Here is a 22,024-nt window from a genome sequence, read left to right as displayed (position 1 = left end):
GCTTTTTCGATGATCCAGTGGATATTGGCAATTTGATCTCTGGAAAGCTACCATAGATAATGTAAACATGAATGAATATGGCTTTGTTGCAATAAAACCTTATTTAAATAAAGAGTCAGATGATCAAATTTGGCCAATGGACTGTAGTTTACTTATTCCTGCTCTAAAAAAAGATTGACCTCCAATCTACTAGTTCCAGACAGCACATAATGCTCCTTATCTTTTCTCAATCAATATTTCCTACAATATTTTTTCCTGTTTCTTTAGGTAATAAATAGGGTAACCATATAATTGATCATTCAAGTGAAAGTTCTTTTGAGACTGATAAAGAAGCATGTACCATAACTCTCCTAGTCAAACTGAGATGTACGATCTTATAATCAACTTTCCGAAGCTATAGGGCTTCCCTGGTGGCTCAGTCAGTAAAGAACGTGCCTGCAATGCAGGAGACCCAGGTTCGATCCCTGGGTTGGGAAGATCCCCTGAAGAAGGGAATGGCAACTCATACCAGTATTCCTGCCTAGAGAATTCCATGGACAGAGGAGCCTGGTGGACTATGATCCATTAGGTCACAAAGAGTCAGACACGACTTGGTGACTAACAAACATAACTCTCAACTGCCCAGATTACTGAATCCTTTCTATTGGGTTAGATAGTTTTTGAGTCATCCAATAAGGTTACACTCTTTCATTAACCAAGGTGAAATGTATCACTGTCTGTAATTGCAGAGAGATTTATTGGAAATTCCTTCATGAGGTGGAGGAGTAGGGATATTTTCTTTTCAGGGATAGTCACATCAGACCATATGTTAAAATAGCAAATATATATATATATATATATATATATATATGAAAAAATATATATATACATGAAAAACTATCACTAAGTGAAAGATTATTAGAGGCTAGTAACATACTAATAACTTTCAATACATTATTTCATTAATCTTTCCAGAAATATTATGAAATAAATATTTCTATCCTTTTATAAATGAGGATTCCAAGTTTCTGATTGGATAAGTACTTTGTTTAATGTTTCACAATTCACAGGTTTAGTGCTCCTCTCCAGTGAACCCTGGAAATAGGTAGGATCAATCCTGTATTTGAAAATGTCTACTGCATTCTAGAATTCCAATTCAATCCACCCAAAGGCTCATAAACAGATTGCTCATTATTATAGAATCTTCATTTAAAAGTACTCCACTACTGTGATTCATGAAGGTACAGTTGAGAATTTAAGTGTTCCTTTCAAACATGGGCTTCTTTGTGATTATTCATATAGAAAAAAAAAATGTTTTCTATTGAAAAAAGAACACCTTGCTGGAGAGAATTATAAGGAATTCATTGTGAATTGTTATTGCTTTCCATTTGTAATGAGTTACTATAGCTGCCCTTCATGGTTTATAAAAATGTTTCAACAACAAATAATGCTCTGAACTTTGCAGAATGATATTTAGCATACTTGACAACTCACAAGCTGCTCTTGATACAGACGTCAATCTTTCAGCTAACAGTAACTAACACTATAATTTAAGAAAGTACAAAGTGAAACTCCTCTTGTCTTCTTTTAACAAGAAGATACTGTTAAACATTAAAAAATCTTATTAAATACCCATGTCCAATATAAAAATTGGATACACTATTAGATTATTATTTTGAAAAATGATTTACAAGTATAGGCACAAAATGTTTGTTAGATACTTTTTAAAAGGGCAAAGCCATTTTATTCTCTCTCCTAATTTAATTCTGACACTGATATATTTTGTATTAGTTTCCTAGGGATGCCATAACAAAATACTACAGACTGGTTGGCTTAAACAGTAGAAATTTATTTTATTACAGTTCTGGATTCTGGAAATCCAAGATCAAAGTGTTTACAACTTTGGTTTCTTCTGAGATCTCTCTTCTTGACTTGTAGATGACCAGCTTCTCATCGCATACATGTTTGTACCTATGTGTACACACATGTCTGGTGCCTCATATTCTCTTCTTATGAGGGCACCAGTCATGTTGAATTAAAGTCCAGTCCAATGACTTTGTTTACTGTCAATTACCACTTTGAAGACCTTATTTCCAAATATAATTCTGAGATGCTAAGGATAAGGGATTCAACATATGAACTTTAGGGAGACACAGTTCAACCCAAAATACCTTTGTTTCCATTTGGATTATTAGTTTTCTTTGAAAGGGATATGAACTTTGCAGTCATACTTGTGTCTGCTTATGAAATCCAAATGTACCCTTTGTAGCATTGCTGACACTCTTGTCTATAGCAGCTTAATGCTTCTTTTGAGATTTAGGAATGGTGGTTCTTATATCAAGTGAAATGGACATGACCCAAAATAAAAACTATCAAAGTTTTATTTAGTAATACTTCAAAGACCTTAGTTATCCACCACACATTTGGCTTTAAAATTCCGTGAACCTGACATTAGAAAAATATTGGATTAGGAAGTGCCAAGCCTTTGTCACTCTATGGAAGCATAAAAAAGAAGAAACTGAATTAAAAAAAACTTATAGGAACTCTTGAAAGCAATCATTGATCTATAACAAGTAACTAAGGAAATGCCCAATCACAGAAAAGCCACATTTAAAATAAAAGACAATTTTATGGCACTTTAAATTACCTGTGTCCCCAAAGGTTCTTGGTGTGTGATCTGGAGGAAACAATAGTCCAGTTTCCAATTCCTTTCCTTAAACCAAAGGATGCTTATTTGCAAGGTTCTTGTGTCTAATCTGAGGCAGAGAAGAACAATGGTGATTGATCATGAAAGCTATAAGAGGACTACAGAACCACAGATGCAAAAGGCAAGAGATTATAGGTAATGGCATTTAATAGACTATCTAAGACTCTGAGAAGAAGCTGAGTGAGGCTCTTTTGAGATTAAACTATTTGATACAATTCTGTATATGGGGAAATTGAGAAAACTATACATTCTTGTTTTTTGGTCGCTAAGTTGTGTCTGACTTTTGTGACCCCGTGGACTGCAACACACCAGGCTTCCCTGTCCTTCACTATCTCCCAGAGTCTGCCCAAACTCATGTCCATTGAGCTGGTAATGCCATCCAATCAAGTCATCCTCCATTATCCTCTTCTCCTTCTGCCCTCAATCTTTCCCAGCAGCAGGGTCTTTTCCAATGTGTCAGCTTTTCGCATCAGGTAGACAACATACTGGAGCTTCAGCTTCAGCATCAGTATTTCTAATGAATATTCAGGGTTGATTTCCTTTAGGATTGACTGGCTTGATCCCATTGCTTTCCAAGGGACTCTCAAGAGTCTTCTCCAGCACCACAATTCAAAAGCATCAATTCTTTGGCACTCAGTCTTCCTGTTGTTTAAACTCTCACATCCACACAGGACTATTGGAAAAACCACAGCATTGACTATACAGACCTTTGTCAGTAAAGCAATGTCTGCTTTTTATATGCTGTTTAGGTTTGTCATAGCTTTTCTTCCAAGGAGCAAGTGTCTTAATTTTGTGGCTGCAGTCACAATTCACATGATTCTGGAGCCCAAGAAAATAGTCTCTCACTGTTTCCATTGTTTCCCCATCTATGTACCCTGAAGTGATGGGACCGGGTGCCACGGTGTTTCTTTTTTGAATGTTGAGTCGTAGACCCAGGCAAAACACATCAGGATGCATCAGAAAAGATCTTAAGTTTTCACTTTGGCTCAGAGGATAGTTAACTAAGAAAAAAAAAAAAAAAGAAAAGAAACAGAGACAGGAAAACATGGTCAATTCGAAGGAAAAAAAAATCAGAAACTTGTTTTGCAATTCCATAGCCTACTTTTTCCAACACAATTTGTTGACAAGACCATTCTCTTCTTATTTTATGGTCTTGGTACCCTTGTTAAAGATGATTTGTCCTTTACACAAGGGTTTATTTCTGGGAACAGTATTTTCTTCCACTGATCTACATGTCTGTCTTTATGCCAGTATCACACTTGCTTATTAGAGCTTTTTAAAGTTTGACACTAGGACGTATATGAGGATTCCAACTTCGTTGTTCTTACTTAATATTATTTTGGTTATCAGTGTTTCTTGAGATGTCACCTGCATTTTAGGATTTTTTCTTTTTCTTCCCCCCCCAAAAAAAAAAAATCCAATGCACATTTGATAAGGATTGTTCTGAATCTAGAGATCACTTTGAGTAGTATAGACATTTTAACAATATTAAATCTTCCTGTAGGAGATAGGAAAAATAGAAGAAAAGCAGGCCAAAGCAAGGGTTGCAAAAGGAATTTATAATTATTGATAAACTGAATGCTTTAAGGTATGAGACTCTTAGAACAAGTCCAGAGGGAACAGTTCATAATCTTGAAAACAAGATATGATCCTGGGATCAGAAAACCGACCCCAGACTGTTTCCCAACTGGCATCTCAAAATCACATGTTTTATGTATATGGAGGAAAATCTATAGATAAAAATATTAGTCTTAGTTACTGATTTGTAATTGATTACCATTTCTTGGTTCAGTCAGTTCAGTCGTTTGGTCATGTCCGACTCTTTGTGACCCCATGAATCAATAGCAGCATGCCAGACTTCTCTGTCCATTGTGTCGGTGATGCCATCCAGCCATCTCATCCTCTGTCCATTGTGTCGGTGATGCCATCCAGCCATCTCATCCTCTGTCCATTGTGTCGGTGATGCCATCCAGCCATCTCATCCTCTGCCATCCCCTTCTCCTCCTGCCCCCAATCCCTCCCAGCATCAGGGTCTTTTCCAATGAGTCAACTCTTCGCATGAGATGGCCAAAGTATTGGAGTTTCAGTTTCAGCATTAATCCTTCCAATGAACACCCAGGACTGATCTCCTTTAGGATGGACTGGTTGGATCTCCTTGCAGTCCAAGGGACTCTCGAGATTCTTCTCCAACACCACAGTTCAAAAGCATCAGTTTTTTGGCACTCAGCTTTCTTCACAGTTCAACTCTCACATCCATACATGACCACTGGAAAAACCATAGCCTTGACTAAACAGACCTTTGTTGACAAAGTAGTGGCTCTTCTTTTTAACATGCTATCTAGGTTGGTCATAACTGTCCTTCCAAGGAGTAAGTGTCTTTTAATTTCATGGCTGAAGTCATGAGTTTCTTGGTTACTCAATGGTTAATGACCACTTTGTTCTTTGTCCCTGAAGGCTACATAAGTTATAGCTTAACTCCCCGCATATTCTTTCTGGCATGGCTGAGAGTATAATAAAGCTGGCCTGGATTCAGTTTCAGCACCTTCACCTTGGAGTGGTGTTGTTCCCCTAATCCTCGCCTTTCCCTGAACACTTATGTCTTGTTTCCCATTCTCCCGCCACATCATGCTTTCAGAAACCCTGCTTGCTGAGCAGACTCGACACTTCCAACCCATGAGCAGATGTTGTTCCATTTATTTCTGCATTCTTTAATTTATTTTAATAATATTTTGTAGTTTTCAGTGTACAAGTCTTTTGCCTCCTTGATTAAGTATTCAGAATATTTTTGTTTTTTCTCATGCTATTGTAAATGGGATCATTTACTTTATTTACTTGTTTTGTTCTTAGTGTATATAAACAAAACTGATCTTGGTGTGTTATCTTTTTTTATTCTGCAGCTTTGCTAAATTCCTGTCAATTTTAATAGTATTATGGAATCTTTTGGGTTTTGTTTCTGCTATCTATGAACAGGAATTTACTTCTTTTACAATTTGAATGCTTCTGTTCTTTTACAATTTGAATGCTTTTGTTTCCATTTCTTATTTACTCTGGCTAGAACTTCTAGCATTGTATTGAAAAGAAGGGGTGAGTGAGTAGGTGTCTTGGCCTTAGTTCTGATCTTAGAGAAAAAGCTTTAGGGCTTGCAACGTTGAGTATAATGTTAGCTGTGGTCTTTTCACATATGGCCTTTATTATCTATGTGGTTTCCTTGTGTTCCTATTTTGCTGAGTGTTTTCATCATGAAAGTGTTGAATTTTGTCAAATACTATCTTTATGTACCAGTTTAGATTATTATGCAATTTTGTCCTTCATTTTGTCAATGTAGTATGTTACAATGACTGATTTTTGCATGTTAAAACATCTTAATCATGGCATATAATTCACTTTGTGATCAAATTCAGTTTACTAATATTTTGTTGAGGATTTCTGCATCAATATTCATTAGGGCTGTTGGTCTGTAGCTCTTGTTTTCTGTAATAGCTTTGTATGGCTTCAGTACCAGGGTGATGCTGACCTGTTAGAATGAGTTTAGAAGTGTTTGATCCTCTTGAATTTCTTCGAAGTGTGTGAGAAGGATTGTTACTAATTCATTGTACATTTGGAAGAGTTCTCCAGTGAAGCCACTGGTGTTGGAATTCTCTTTCTAGGGAGATTTTTGATAACTTATGACTATTTTTATTTTGGTAATTATATCACTATTATTAATTAGAGTTACTTTCATTTATTTTCCTTTCATAGTTCAGTCTTTTTTTAAATTTTTTTTAAGTGTGTGTGTTTTTTTTTTCCCATTTATTTTTATTAGTTGGAGGCTAATTACTTTACATCATTACAGTAGTTTTTGTCATACATTGAAATGAATTAGCCATGGATTTACATGTATTCCCCATCCCGGTCCCCCCTCCCACCTCCCTCTCCACCCGATCCCTCTGGGTCTTCCCAGTGCACCTTATTTCAAAACCTAAAAGATGATGCTGTGAAAGTGCTGCACTCAATATTCCAGGAAATTTGGAAAACTCAGCAGTGGCCAACAGGATTGGAAAATGTGTTTTCATTCCAATCCCAAAGAAAGGTAATGAGAAAGAATGTTCAAGCTACCACAAAATTGCATTAATTTCACATGCTAGCAAAGTTATGCTCAAAATTCTCTAAGACAGGCTTCAGCAGTATGTAAACTGAGAACTTCCAGATGTTCAAGCTGGATTTAGAAAAGCAGAGGAAGCGATCAAATTGCCAACATCCACTGAATCATAGAAAAAGAAAGAGAATTCCAGAAAAACCTCTACTTCTGCTTCACTGAATATGCTAAAGCCTTTGACTGTGTGGATCACAACAACTGTGGAAAACTCTGAATGAGATGGGAATACCAGACCACCTGAACTCGCTCCTAAGAAATCTGTATGCAGGTCAAAAAGCAACTGTCAGAACCAGACATGGAACAATGGATTGGTTTAAATTGGGAAAGGAATAAGTCAAGGCTATATATTGTCACTCTGTTTATTTAACTTATATGCAGAGTATATCATGCAAAATGCCAGATGAATGCTGGATGAAGCGCAAGTTGGAATCAAGATTGTTAGGAGAAATATCAATAACTTCAGATATGCAGACGACACCACCCTTACAGCAGAAACCAAAGAGGAACTAAAGAGCCTCCTGATAAAAGTGAAAGAGGAGAATTAAAAAGTTGGCTAAAAACTCAACTTTTAGAAAACTTAAGATCATGGTATCTGATCACATTACTTCATGACAGTTAGATGGGGAAATAGTGGAAACAGTGACAGACTTTATTTTTTGGGGCTCCAAAATCACTGCAGATGGTGACTGCAGCCATGAAATTTAAAAGACACTTGCTCCTTGGAAGAAATACTATGACCAACCTAGACAGCATATTAAAAAGCAGAGACATTATTTTGCTGACAAAGGTCCTTCTAGTCAAAGCCATTAAAAAGAATTCATTTGAATCAGTTCTAATGAGATGGATGAAACTGGAGCCCATTATACAGAGTGAAGTAAGCCAGAAAGATAAAGACCATTACAGTATACTAACACATATATATGGACTTTAGAAAGATGGTAACAATAACCCTATATGCAAAACAGAAAAAGAGACTCAGATGTATAGAACAGACTTGTGGACTCTGGGAGAAGGCGAGGGTGGGATGTTTCAAGAGAATAGCATTGAAACATGTATATTATCTAGGGTGAAACAGATCACCAGCCCAGGTTGGGTGCATGAGACAAGTGCTTGGGCCTGGTGCACTGGGAAGACCCAGAGGGATCGGGTGGAGAGGGAGGTGGGAGGGGGGACTGGGATGGGGAATACATGTAAATCCATGGCTAATTTATTTCAATGTATGACAAAAACTACTGTAATGATGTAAAGTAATTAGCCTCCAACTAATAAAAATAAATGGAAAAAAAAAATAAAAACAACAACAACAACAAAAAAAAAAAAGCTATAGTTTCCCAGTAGTCATGTATGGATGTGAGAGTTGGATCATAAAGAAGGCTGAACACCAAAGAATTGATGCTTTTGTGCCATGGTGTTGGAGAGGACTCTTGAAATTCCCTTGGACTGTAAGGAGATCAAACAAGTCAATCCTAAAGGAAATCAACCCTGAATATTCATTGGAAGGACTCTTGCTGAAGCTGAAGCTTTAATACTTTGGCCACCTGATGTGAAGAACTGACTCACTGGATAAGATCCTGATGCTGGTGTAGATTGAAAGCAGGAGGAGAAGGGGACGACAAAGAATGAGATGGTTGGATGGCATCACCAACTCAATGTACATGAGTTTGAGCAAGCTCCAAGAGTTGGTGATGACAGGGAAGCCTGGTGTGCTGCAGTCTATGGTGTGGCAAAGAGTCGGACACAACTGAGTGACTGAACAACAGCAATGAAACCCTGCAGCTAGTATCACACTCACTATTGAAAATCTGAGAACTTTTTACCAAGACAAGGAAGAAGACAAAGATGCCTGCTTCTGTCACTTTTATTAAATACAGTATTGCAAGTTCTGTACAAAACAGTTTGTCAAGAGAAAATAAGAAAATGATTCATTTTAGAAAGGAAAAAAAGTATAATCATCTCTTAGATTGCATAACTCTTGTACATAAATCTCTAATGATTCCAAGGAAAAGAAACTATTAGAATAAGCAAATTCATCCAAATGGAAGGTGACAACATCAGAACACAGTTAGTCGCATTTTGTACATTGACAGTTGTCAGGAAGAATTTAACAGGAGGCTTCCTGTGTGCTGTTTTGGGTCTGTCAGGAATCCTCTGTTCCTTATTAATTCCTGAGGAATTAAGAGGAGAGGCAAACCTCTCCCTGGGCTGAGGAATCCAGGCATTTCCTTCGTTAGTTTTTCAATACGGTGATAAGTACCCTCTTCCTTCTTATGAACCATATGGTAAAAGTGATTGTTTACAACTCTCTCTCTTTAATATGGATCACCTTATGTTTTGTAAGTCTGGAATTTTAATCTTTATCTTTGCTGAGAATAACTACCTTGTAAGACAGTGTATATGCCCAGACCATGTTGATTAAAACACTTTTGCCCCATCAGAGGTTGGGTCCCCGTGTCTTTCTTTCTTTCTCTTTCTCTCTTTCTATCTCTTTGTTTCTGGCTGATTCCCTGGAGCACAAAGGCTGGCTGTGTAACCCAGGAAATATAAGCCTCTTTCCTTCTTTCACTTTCTTATCATCGACTCTGGACCACCAGGTTCCGGTCCATTAAAGGATCCCAACAGACACTGAACAATTTGAAAGTGAAATGAAGAATACAATTCTACTTAGAATAAAAAATAATAAAATGCTTAGGAATAGATTCAAACAAGGAGCCGAAAGACTTATATACTGGATACCACAAAACATTGCAGAAAGAAATTAAAGGTATAAATAAATGAAAACACAGCCATAGATTATAAAGAATAATATTTTAAGATGACAATATATCTCAAATCAATCTACATATTCAATTAAATGCTAACGAAAATCCCATTGATATTTTTCAGAAATAGAAAAACTTAGCCTAAAGTTCATATGAAATTTCAAAGGGCCATGAAGACTAGAATGGTAGTGGCCAAGAGTTAGAAGAAAGTAGGAATGGGAAAGTATTGTTTAACATGAGTGACTTTTCAATTTGGGAAGGTTAAGTTTTTAGATGGATGATGGTGATGGTTACACAAAAAGTGGATGTTTGTAAAACATGTGGGGCAAAAGCTTCATGGTGTTGGATTTGGCAAAGAGTTCCTGGATATGACACTGAAAACACAAACAATGAAAGAAAAATTAGATAAATTTCATCAAAATTAAAAACTTCTGTACATCTAAGAGTACTATCAACAAAGTGTAAAGGCAACCCACAGAATGGGGGAAAATATATGCAAATCACATATCTAATAAAATATGAATATCCAAAACATATGAAGAACTACAACTCAACAACAAAATTGAACAACCTTATTTAAAAATGGACAATTGACTTGAATAGACATTTTTCCAAAGAAGATATACAAATGGCCAATACAGCCATGAAAAGATACTCATCATTAATCATTAAGGAAATATAAATCATAACCACAATGAGGTGCTACTTCATATTCATTAGGATGTGGTTGTGGTGGTGGTTTAGTCGCTAAGTCATATCCAACTCTTGCGACCCCATGGACTGTAGCCCACCAGGCTCCCCTGTCCATGGGATTTTCCAGGCAAGAATACTGGAATGGATTGTCGTTTCCTTCTCCAGGGGATCTTTCCGACTCAGGAATCGAACCCAGTTCTCCTGCATTGCAGGCAGATTCTTTATTGACTCAGCTATGAGAGGAAGGATAGCTATTATGAAAAACCAACCCAGAAATAAAAAGTGTCAGTGAGGATGCAAAATTGGAACCCTTTTGATTTGCTGGTGGGAATTTAAAATAGTACAGAATTTGTGGAAAATTTTGGTGGTCCCTCAGGAATTTAAACATAGAACCATCACCCAGCAATTCTGCTCCTAGACATAGATCCGAAGTAACTGAAAGCAGGGACTTGAACAGATGTTTGTACACCAATGTTCAAAAGTGCATTATTCACAATACCCAAAATGTGAACCAACCTAAATGTCCATCAGTGAATGAATAGCTAAGTAAAATGTGACATATATGTGTAGTAGAATACTGTGCAGTCTTAGAAAGAAATGGAATTCTATACATGATACAACATAAGTGGACCTTGAAACCTTATACTAAATCAAATAAAGGAGACAAATGGTACAAATATTATATGACTCCACTTCCACGAGGTACCTAGAGTAGTCAATATCACAGAGATGTAAATTCCCTTTACTGGAACTGTTAGGAAAAAACGGTCTTTTGTTCCTTACATTGCCAAGCTGGTATAGTATATATTGGAGATGTTTTGTTTACTTTTTTTATAATTTGGATTATGCTTGGTTGAAAATTAAGCCAACACTGAAGAGAACAAAACAAATAATTTCCTGATAATGTCATTTTAGGACCTGAATCCACTTGTACTTGAATTATCATTCATGCGAGGTAGTAATCCCAATCTCTTTTTAAAGCCACTATAAATTATCTGTCCCTTTCAATAGAAAGAGTCCAGACAAACACAGTAAACTGTGAAGAATCACTGTAATTCACAGCAAAGATGGTTTTGTTGAAACATGTCCTTATGGGTTATGCACATGGAAATAGTTTTAAGTAGGAAAATCTTGTACAGGGTGTGTCAGATGTAAAAGAGTGAAAATTGCCAATTCTTAGGCGCTTACAGACTCTCTAATGGCCCCAAGATTGGCATTCTAATTATCAGTTTTCCTTGTACAGAACTTGAGATGAAGATTGTATAGGAAATTGTTAATATGGTAAATGAGACCAAAATTTGTCAATTAATTGGGCATAGAAGAGAATATCAGATTACATTAATCAAATATGCTTTGAATGTTTACTATAGGCCAGGTACTATGCTGGGTACTGAGGATATAAAGTTGAGTAAAAGGAAACTTAATAAGAAAGAAGGAGAGGTTAAAGATTATATTATACACTTAGTTTATAGTGTCCTAAATGGAAATATAAATGTATGTACAAAGTACAAATGTAATTATTGTTATTTACGCATTTTGTAGGGAGACTGCAAGAAAGGCTTCATTCACAAAGAAGGTGACATTTGAGATGGATTTTTGAGATAACAGCATTATGCCTTGAAATATTTCCAGGTTCTTACAAGAAAATGTATACCTATGGTATAGACCAATCATTTTATGCTACTATGTACTTGGATGTTACAGTGCTCCTGATTTTAATTCCATGTGCCTGTCTAAGTTCATTTGCCATATCATGACTGTCAAGTGATTAAGCAGTTAACACACTGAATTCAGAATATATCATAGGTTCAAAAATGCTCTCACTTCTTTCCACTCCTAAAACTTTAGTCCGATTTTCTTCTGTTCATTTTAATAAATTTCACTTGAGATAACAAAATCCAATAGCTGTAGGACAAATTATCATTGCCTAACTAACATCCAATTAGCAATCAGGTCTCTCCACTTTTTTTTTGGAAGAACTATCAATAGTTTAATATAATAAAAGTAATTAAGTCAAGTCCACAGATATTTTTGATATTTCCAGGGTGCACTAAACCATGTCACATATCTATTTATTTATGATGAAGGAGTAGAAGTGCCACAATACTTTCATAGTCGAGTTTAGTCAGTGAATCTGTAAATCAGTCGTTTTTTAATATTAATGCTAATCTTTCAACAGTAATCTTTTGTTGGAACTTTCTGCTTTTTATTTGGTGTTTATGTCTTCCCTCCCCTTCTCATTCATGTTGCTAGAATCTACTTCACTGTTGAACCAAATACCCAAGTAAGAGGTTTTTAAAACAAATGTCTTTGACTTCCTTGAGGTGAACAGTCAGTTTTTATTCTGTAGTAAATAAATTCTGGTAATGAACACACATCCCATACTTTTGCAGGTAATTAGTAAGTTCCATTAAGTACAAGCCTCATCAATGTCTTTAAAAGCTGTAGGCTTATCCGATAAGCTGATCCGATAAGCTCATTTCTCATTAAAAACAAACAAACAAACAGCATGTGGCAGGTATAGGGAGTGTTTGCATTAAAATTTTTCAAGGTATATTTTTTGGAGATTACTAACCATAAGAGTACACTGATATTATTTTGAAAAATCTCAGAGCTCTGTTTACAAATAAAGTGTCGATTGTTGCCTTTCCAATTCTGGGAGACTCTTCAGTATGCTCTTGACAAATAGAAACTTTTCATTCTCTCTCTCTCTCTCTCTCTCTCTTTCTGCATAGATATTGCATAGCTCTTTGGAATATTTATTGAAACAAAAATTAAATCATATTTTATTTAGAAATAGTTTAAGTTGCTTCCATGTATTGGCTATTGTAAATATTGCTGCAATGAATATTGAGGTACATGTGTCTTTTAGAATTGTGATTTCCTCAAGGTATATGCCCTGTAGTGGAATTTCTGGGTCATATGGAAGATTTATTCCTAGTTTTTAAAGGAATTTCCACAGTGTTTTCCATAATGACTGTATCAGTTTACATTCCCATTAACAGTGTAGGAGGGTTCCTTTTCTCCACACTCTTTCCAGCATTTATTCTTTGTAGATTTTTTGATGATGCCATTTTGACTGATGTGAGGTGATACCTCATTGCAGTTTTGATTTGTAGTTCTCTAATAAAGAACGATGGTGAGCATTTTTTTCATGTGATTATTGGCCACCTGTATGTCTTCTCTGGAGAAATATCTGTTTAGATCTTCTGCCCATTTTTTGATTGGGTTGTTTGTTTTTCTGATACTGAGCTGTATGTGCTACTTATATATTTTGGAGGTTAATCCTTTGTCAGTTGTTTTGTTTGCTATTATTTTCTTTCATTCCAAGGGCTGTCTTTTCACCTTGTTTACAGTCTCCTTTGCTGTACAAAACCTTTTTTTTTTTTTTTTTGATTTGGTATTTTTTTTCATTTATTTTTATTAGTTGGAGGATAATTACTTTACAACATTGTAGTGGATTTTGTCATACATTGACATGAATCAGCCATGGATTTACATGTATTCCCCATCCCGATCCCCCTTCCCACCTCCCTCTCTACCCAATCCCTCTGAGTCTTCCCAGTGCACCAGGCCCGAGCATTTTTCTCATGCATCCAACCTGGGCTGGTGATCTGTTTCACTATAGATAATATACATGTTTTGATGCTGTACAAAAGCTTTTAAGTTTTATTACTTCCCACTTGTTAATTTTTGTTTTTGTTTCCATTATTCTAGGAGGTGGGGTCATGGAGGTTCTTGCTGTCTACTATCTATGTTTTCCTCTAAGAACTTTATATTTTCTGCTCTTACATTTAGATCTTTAATCTGTTTTGAGTTTATTTTTGTGTATGATGTTAGGAAGTTTTCTAATTTCATCCTTTTACATATATCTGTCCAGTTTTCCCAGCACCACTTATTGAAGAGGCTGTCTTTTCTCCATTGTATATTCTTGCCTCCTTTGTCAAAGATAAGGTGTCCATAGATGTGTGGGTTTATATCTGGGCTTTTTATCTTGTTCCACTGGCCTATAATTCTGTTTTTGTGACAGTACCATACTGTCGTGATGACTAACTTTGAAAAATAATTTGAAGTCAGGGAGGTTGGTTCGTCTAGCTTCATTTTTCTTTGTCAAGATTGCATTGGCTATTTGGGGTCCTTTTGTGTTTCCATACAAATAGTGATTTTTTTGTTGTTATTGTTCTAGTTCCGTGAAAAATAACAATCGATAGTTTGACAGGGAGTGCATTAAATCTGTAGATTGCTGTTGGTAGTATACTCATTTTCCCTATACTGATTCTTCCAATCCAAGAACATGGTATATTCTTCCATCTATTTATGTCTTCTTTGATTTCTTTCATCAGTGTTTTATAGTTTTCTGTATACAGGTCTTTTGTTTTTTCAGGTAAATTTATTCCTAAGTATTTTATTATTTTCTTTGCAATGGTGAATGAGACTGTTTCCTTAATTTCTCTTTCTGATTTTTCATCATTAGCATATAGGAATGCAAGATATTTCTGTGTATTACTTTTATATCCTGTGACTTTATTCATTGATTAGCTCTAGTATGAAATTCTCCTAGTTTTAAAGTAAGTGGAAAAAATAGCTATAGGCTAGTAGTTGTGTGTGTGTATATGTGTGTTTGTGGTATATGAATGTTAGCATGTATCTCAAATTATCTGTAATTTTCTGTTTTTGTCCTTTGGATATATTGTCATTTTCACAACATTGATTCTTCCAATCCAAGAACATGGGATATTTCTCCATCTGTTTGATTTCTTTCATCAGTGTCATAGTTTTCTGCATACAGGTGGTTTGTCTCTTCCAGTAGATTTATTCCTAAGTATTTTACTCTTTATGTTGTAATTGTGAATTGCTTCTTTAATTTCTCTTTCTGATTTTTCATTGTTAGTGTATAGAAATGCAAGGGATTTATGTGCATTAATTTTATTTCTTGCAACTTTACTATATTCATTGATTAGTGCTAGTAGTTTTTTGCTGGTATTTTTTAGGGTTTTCTTTCTTTCTTTCTTTCTTTTTTAAGGGTTTTCTATGTGTAGTATAATGTCATCTACAAACAGTAAGAGTGTTACTCTTTCTTTTCAATCTGGATTCCTTTTATTTCTTTTTCTTCTCTGATTGTCATGGCTCGGGCTTCCAAAACTTTATTGAATAATAGTGGTGAGAATGGGCACCCTTATCTTGTTCTTGGTCTTAGAGAAAGTGCTTTCAATTTTCTTCCCATAAAAAGTAGTGAATTTGAGTTATTTGTAGTGAGATGGATGAACTCAGAGCCTCTTTTTCAGACTGAAGTGAGTCAGAAAGAGAAAAACAAATATCGTATGTTAACACATATACATGGAACCTAGAAAATGGTACTGATTAACCTAGTAGAGAATGGACTTGTAGACACAGTGGGGGAAGGTGAGGGTAGGGTGAATTGAGAGAGTAGTATTGACATATATACACTATCATGTGTAAAACAGATTGTTAGTGGATAGTTGTTAAATAACGCAGGTAGCCCAGCTTGGCACTATGTGATGACCTAGAGGGAAGGGATACGGGTTGAGAAGGGAGATCTTTTTTAAAAAAGAAATGCTTTAGTATTCATTTGAAATACTGAAAATTAAAACATCACTATTAAATTCAATGATTTCTTATTAAAGGATTTAATTTGATAAAATATAAATTACTTGAAAAACTAAGGTCTTGCTAATACAACCAATGTATGTGTGGATTCCCAAATAAAATAATGTCCTTTAATAATTCTTCATCATCAAAACTTTTAGATCAGTCCCATTGCTTTCACTAGATTATTTCCCTATATAAATAGGTTCACTTTCTTACATGGATATTGATGAGAATTACCTTCATTAACACATTTTAGCACGTTCTTGGTGGCACTACCAATCTTTCTGTTCTAAGGGAGAAATGAATACCAACAGCATGTGTTTGACACTTTGGAATTAATGTTTCAAGTGAAGCTAGAGGCTATAAAAATAGTTGGAGCACAAGAAGGTGTCTGAAAAAAGGAAAAAGGAAAATGGTATTTTCAAAACTCTGAAATTAGTCTTGTTCAATTCAATCTAATTCAAAATGGATACAGCTTCAGGGAGGTACCATAGCTAGGATATTCTGTATAATGGGAGCCTAGGCTTGACTATTTAATCAAGTGAAATATGATGGTGCTATAATCTTCCAAATGGAAAACAGCCAAGTGCTTTTCTGTCATAACTGAAGCTGAATGCATGTTTATGAGTAAAAAGATTGTCCTTGAATCAATGTGTAGGCTCACTTCTCTTTGAATGATTTATCTGAGCAATAGCTGTGGCACCTAATATGAAGCTGACAGTTCAGGAAGTTGTTGCCACTTCTCTGGTGAAATTCATTGTAATTGTAGATGATTTTCAAGGTTATCATATGAGGCCACCTGAGAGAGCTCAATGTATTACTTGTCATCAAGCCAGTTGCTTAAACAAATGCACACACACACATTCTGTTTTTCTCTGGAGCAACCCAGCTAATACAGAATTTTTGGTACTGAGAAGTGGAGTGTTTATATAACAGATTTCTAAAATGTGGAAGGAGCTTTGGAGCTGGCTAACAGATAGACACTGGAAGTTTTGAGGTACATGTTAGAAAGAAGATACTGTTGTTAGAAAGGTGGACATTAAAAGTCATTCTGTTGAGATCTCAGATGGAAATAAGAGATATGTTTTTGCAAACTGGAGAGAAAGTCATCCTTATTATAAAGTGGCAAGTAGCTTGGCTTAACTGTGCTCTAGTGTTTGTGGAAAGAAGAATTATAGATGACAAACTTGGATATTTAGCTGAGAAGATTTCTAAAAAAATGTGTTGAAGCTGTGGGCTAGTTTCTCCTTGCTGGTTATAGTTAAATGTAAGACAAAATAAATAAATTAAGGGGGGAATTTGTTAAGCAACAATCAACTAGAAACTGAAGATTTGGAAAATTATCAGCCTATACAAATTGAACATTTTGCAAGAGAGAGCATGTTCTGGAGAGAACACCAAGGGTGTGTCTAAATAATTACTCAATAAGGAGATTATGGGTGTGACTCATTCAACTAATCAGCCCTCAGAAGAAGCCTAGAATAGAGATGGAGTTATACTAGCAGAAACACTAAAGGGGAAAGAGGTAGGACAAAATGAAAGAAGGCTGTCAGAGTTCCGAGATTCTACAAGATGGGAAAACCGATCTATCCAACTGCAAATGTGTTAATCTTCAAGAAAAGGAAGAGTGACTCAGAAGGTTATTCATAGATCAGCAGGGTTGTCACTGCACCATAGGACGAGAGAGCACAAGCTAGGGGAAAGGAGGCAAACCAGAGAGGTGGCCTCTTTCTCAGTTTCACAGGGCAAGACTCCCTCCTTGGTTTAAATACTTTCATTGGGCCAGACTTCAGGATCAAAACTGCAACCCTGGGCTTTGAAGTTGAAGCTACTTCTCCTAGTGGACCTGGAATTCAGAGATAGTCTATCTATTATAGACTGAGCACAACAGGGGAGCTTGAAATAGTTCCATTAATAAATACTATAAAATAGTGACAGAAAAAAAGTCAAGCCCTCACATATTCCCTTAGTGTCTGCCTCACAAAATAGCTATTACTGCCCCATACAAAATAAATTTAATGTGCTTTATCTTTCAAATCCATTTTCTTACTCTCTACCCTGAGAAGTGTTATAGATAATGAGAAATTACTTCTCCTTTATTTCATTTGCTAATCTTATATAGTTTAAAAGACAAAAACAATATCCTATATGTTTGTGTTTCTCTTCTGAAATATTCTGATCAAAGTTGCTTGCAATCTGTCAAACTGTTCTAGTCAAATTGGATTCTCACCCCATTATTCATGCCTCAACTCCTCCCATCCCACATTCCCCAACACATACACACTTTTTCTGGTCTGCACAGTGTGCTTCTTTCTGTTGTTAACCCAATCTAAAATATTCTCCTGACTCCAGTAGAAACATTAAGTCATGTATATGGATTAATGCAGAGAAAGTAGAAAAAGATCCTGCTAGAGTAAAAATTATATGGATGGCATACTCATGTCCTTTGAGGAGCATGGAGGAATGTGAAACTCATTAAAAATATCCCTCTTCCACTGACTTCCCATGCTGTGAAGAAGAACATTCCAAGAGAATTATAGAAACAGGAGTATTAAGTCTGAGTTTAAGAAACTGTTACTGATTTTAAACAAAAATAATCAATGTAGATATTATACCAGTTTTCATAATGCTAGGCATCTCAAATGTACAAAACATCAAATTAAAGTCCAGGAATTTTCAAGTAAATGTATAGTTGATTGCAATTTTACATTTTTTCCTTGCATTATTTTTTTTCATTTAGTTTTTCCAGCTTCATTGAGGTATAATTGACATGAAACACTGTATTTTTAAGATATATAGGGTATTCATTTGATGCAATTATGTAGCTAAATGATTACTACCATAGCACTAACTAACACCTCCATCAGAGTTCATAATTATCAAGTTTTTTGTGTGTGTGTGTGGTAAGGATATTTAAGATCTACTCTCATAGCAATTTCCAAGTATATAATTCAGTATAATTATAATTACCATGCTGTACATTAGATTCCCAGAATTTATTAATCTTATAATAGAAAGTTTGTACCTCTTGACCAACATCTCCCCATTTCTCCTATCCCCCCTCGCCTTTGTTAAACACCATTTTTTTTTTTTTGAGTTGAAATGTTTTGGATTATACATATAAATGTATCATGCACTATTTGTCTTTCTATATATGATTTATTTTGTTTAACGACTTCAAGATCTACCCATCTTATCACAAATGGCAGGATTTCTTTATTTCTCATAGTTGAATAATGCTACATTGTGTTTATATACCAAATATTCTTTATCCATTCATCTATTAATGGATATTCAAGTTATTTTCACATCTTTTTCATTTGATATAGTCCCACCTGTTGATTTTTAACTTTGTTGCTTGTGCTTGGTGTTATAGCTAAAAAAAATCATACAAAGACCAATACCAAGAAAATTTTCCTTATGTTTTATTCCAGAAGTTTTATAGATTCAGTGCTTAAATGTTTAATCCACTTTGAATTAATTGTTATGAGTGGTATAATATAGGGGTCTGATTTCATTCTTTTGCTTGTAGTTGTTCAGTTTTCCCAACACTTATTGAAGAGACTATCCTTGCCCTATTGAGTCTTTTTGTCTCCCTTGTAGAATGATAATTGACTGTATATGCAAGGATTTATATCTGGGCTGACAATCCTGTTTCACTGGTCTATGGTTCTGCTTTTATACCAGGTGGTTCAGACGGTAAAGCATCTACCTACAATGCGGGAGACTCAGGTTCAATCCCTGGGTCGTGATGATCCTCTGGAGAAGGAACTGCAACCCACTCCAGCACTCTTGTCTGGAAAATCCCATGGACGGAGGAGTATGGTAGGCTACAGTCCATGGGGTCGCAAAAAGTTGGACATGACTGAGCAACTTCACTCACTATATTGTTTTAATTACTATAGTTTTGTATGATAGTTTGAAACCAAGAATTGTGATGCTTTCAGCTTTGCTCTTCTTTTTCAGAATGCTTTTGCTATTGGGTTTTGTTTGGTTCCTTAAAAACTTTAGGCTTGTTTTTCTTATGACTATGAAAAATGTCATTGGAATTTTGATAGAAAATGTACTGAATCTGTAGAATCAATATGGCCATTTTAATTCTTCCAATATATTTTCATTTGTTTGTATGTTCTCCAATTTCTTTTCCCTGTATAGTTTACACTGTATAGATTTTGCATCTTCTTTGTTAAATTCATTGTTTCTGATATTGCTGTGAATCATGCTCAGTTGCCCAATTGTGTCCAACTCTTTGCAACCCCATGGACTGTAGCCTGCCAGGCTCCTCTGTCCATGGAATTTGTGAATGTGATTGTTTTATTGCTTTCTGAGATCTTTCATTTTTAAATATAGAAGCATAATTGTTTTCTGTATATTATTTTTAATAAAACATCATATATATATAGTAACACACATATGTTACTATATACTACAGTAACAGTTTGACTTTTCTCCAAAGAAGACATACAGATAACCAACAAACACATGAAGAGATGCTCAATATCATTAATTATTAGAGAAATGCAAATCAAAACTACAATGAGGTATCACCTCACACTTGTCAGAATGGCCATCATCAAAAAATCTTCAAATAATAAATGTTGGAGAGGGTGTAGAGAAAAAGGAACCCTCTTACACTGCTAGTGGGAATGCAAACTGATATAGCCACAATGGAGAACAGTATAAGAGGTTCCTTATAAAACTAAACATAGTAGTACCATATGATTTAGCAATTCCACTTCTGGGCATATATCCAGAGTAAATTATAAGTCAAACATATACATGCATCCCAATGTTCATTGAAGCACTCTTCACAATAATCAAAAACATGGAAACAACCTAAGTGTCCATCAACAGAAAAATGGATAAAGAAGGTGTGGCACATATATACAAAGAAATATTATTCAGTCATAAAAAGAATGAAATAATGCCACTTGCCGCAACATGGATGGATGCTAGTGATTGTCATACTGAGTGAAGAAAGTCAGAAACAAATATATGGCTTATAGGTGGAATCTAAAAAAGGTGGACACATGAACTTATCTGTATAACAAAAATAGAGTGATAGATGTAGAAAAATAAACTTATGGTTACCAGGAAAAAATGGGGGATATCAGGAGATTGGGATTGACTTATACATACTACTATATATAAAATAGATAACTAATAAAGACCTACTGTATAGCATAGGGAACTCTACTCAAAACTCTGTAATGACCTATATGGAAACAGAATCTAAAAAAGAGTGAATATATGTATATGTATGAGTCTTTTTTTGTACACACCTGAATATAATACAACATTGTAAATCAACTATTCTCTAATAAAAATTGAAAACAAACCAAAAACAATTTGACTTTGATTGCATACCAAAAATTTACCTCTTACTCCTTCCCCCTTTATGTGTTTGATATCAGCATTTACATTTTTTCATATTTATATTCATTAGCAAATTGTAGCCATAGCTATTTTTGAATACTTTTGTCATTACCTTACCTACTTAAGCAGTAAATACACCTTATTCCAGTATCAAAGTAATTTGAATTTGCCCTACACTTATCTTTACTAGTGTGCTGTATATTCTCATATGCTCTAATTTTACTAATTAGTTAGTCACTCAGTCATGCCCGACTCTTCGCAAACCCATGGACTACAGTCCAGCAGGCTCCTCTGTCCATAAGACTTTCCAGACAAGGATACTGGAGTGGGTAGCTATTTCCTTCTCCAGGGGATCTTCCCAACCCAGGGATCGAACCCAGGTCTCCTGCACTGCAGGCAGATTCTTTACCAAATGAGATACCATATTGCAGTATCAAAATAATTAGAAATTGACATATACTTATCTTTACTAGTGTGCTGTATGTTCTCATATGTTCTAATATTACTAATTAGCATCCTATTATTTCAGCTTGAAGAATTACTTTCTGCATTTCTTCTAAGGTTAGCTAATAAGGATAATTCTATTGGCTTTTGTTTGTTACAGAAAGTCTTTATTCCACCTTTATTCTTTTTTTTTAAATTTTTTTTATTAGTTAGAGGCTAATTACTTTACAATACTGTAGTGGGTTTTGTCATACATTGACATGAATCAGCCATGTATTCCCCATCCCGATCCCCCCTCCCCCTCCCTCTCCACCCGATCCC

This window comes from Odocoileus virginianus, chromosome X (genome assembly GCF_023699985.2).
Source record: "Odocoileus virginianus isolate 20LAN1187 ecotype Illinois chromosome X, Ovbor_1.2, whole genome shotgun sequence".
In the NCBI taxonomy this organism is placed as follows: Eukaryota; Metazoa; Chordata; class Mammalia; order Artiodactyla; family Cervidae; genus Odocoileus; species Odocoileus virginianus.
Note: the sequence above shows the minus strand (reverse complement) of the source record.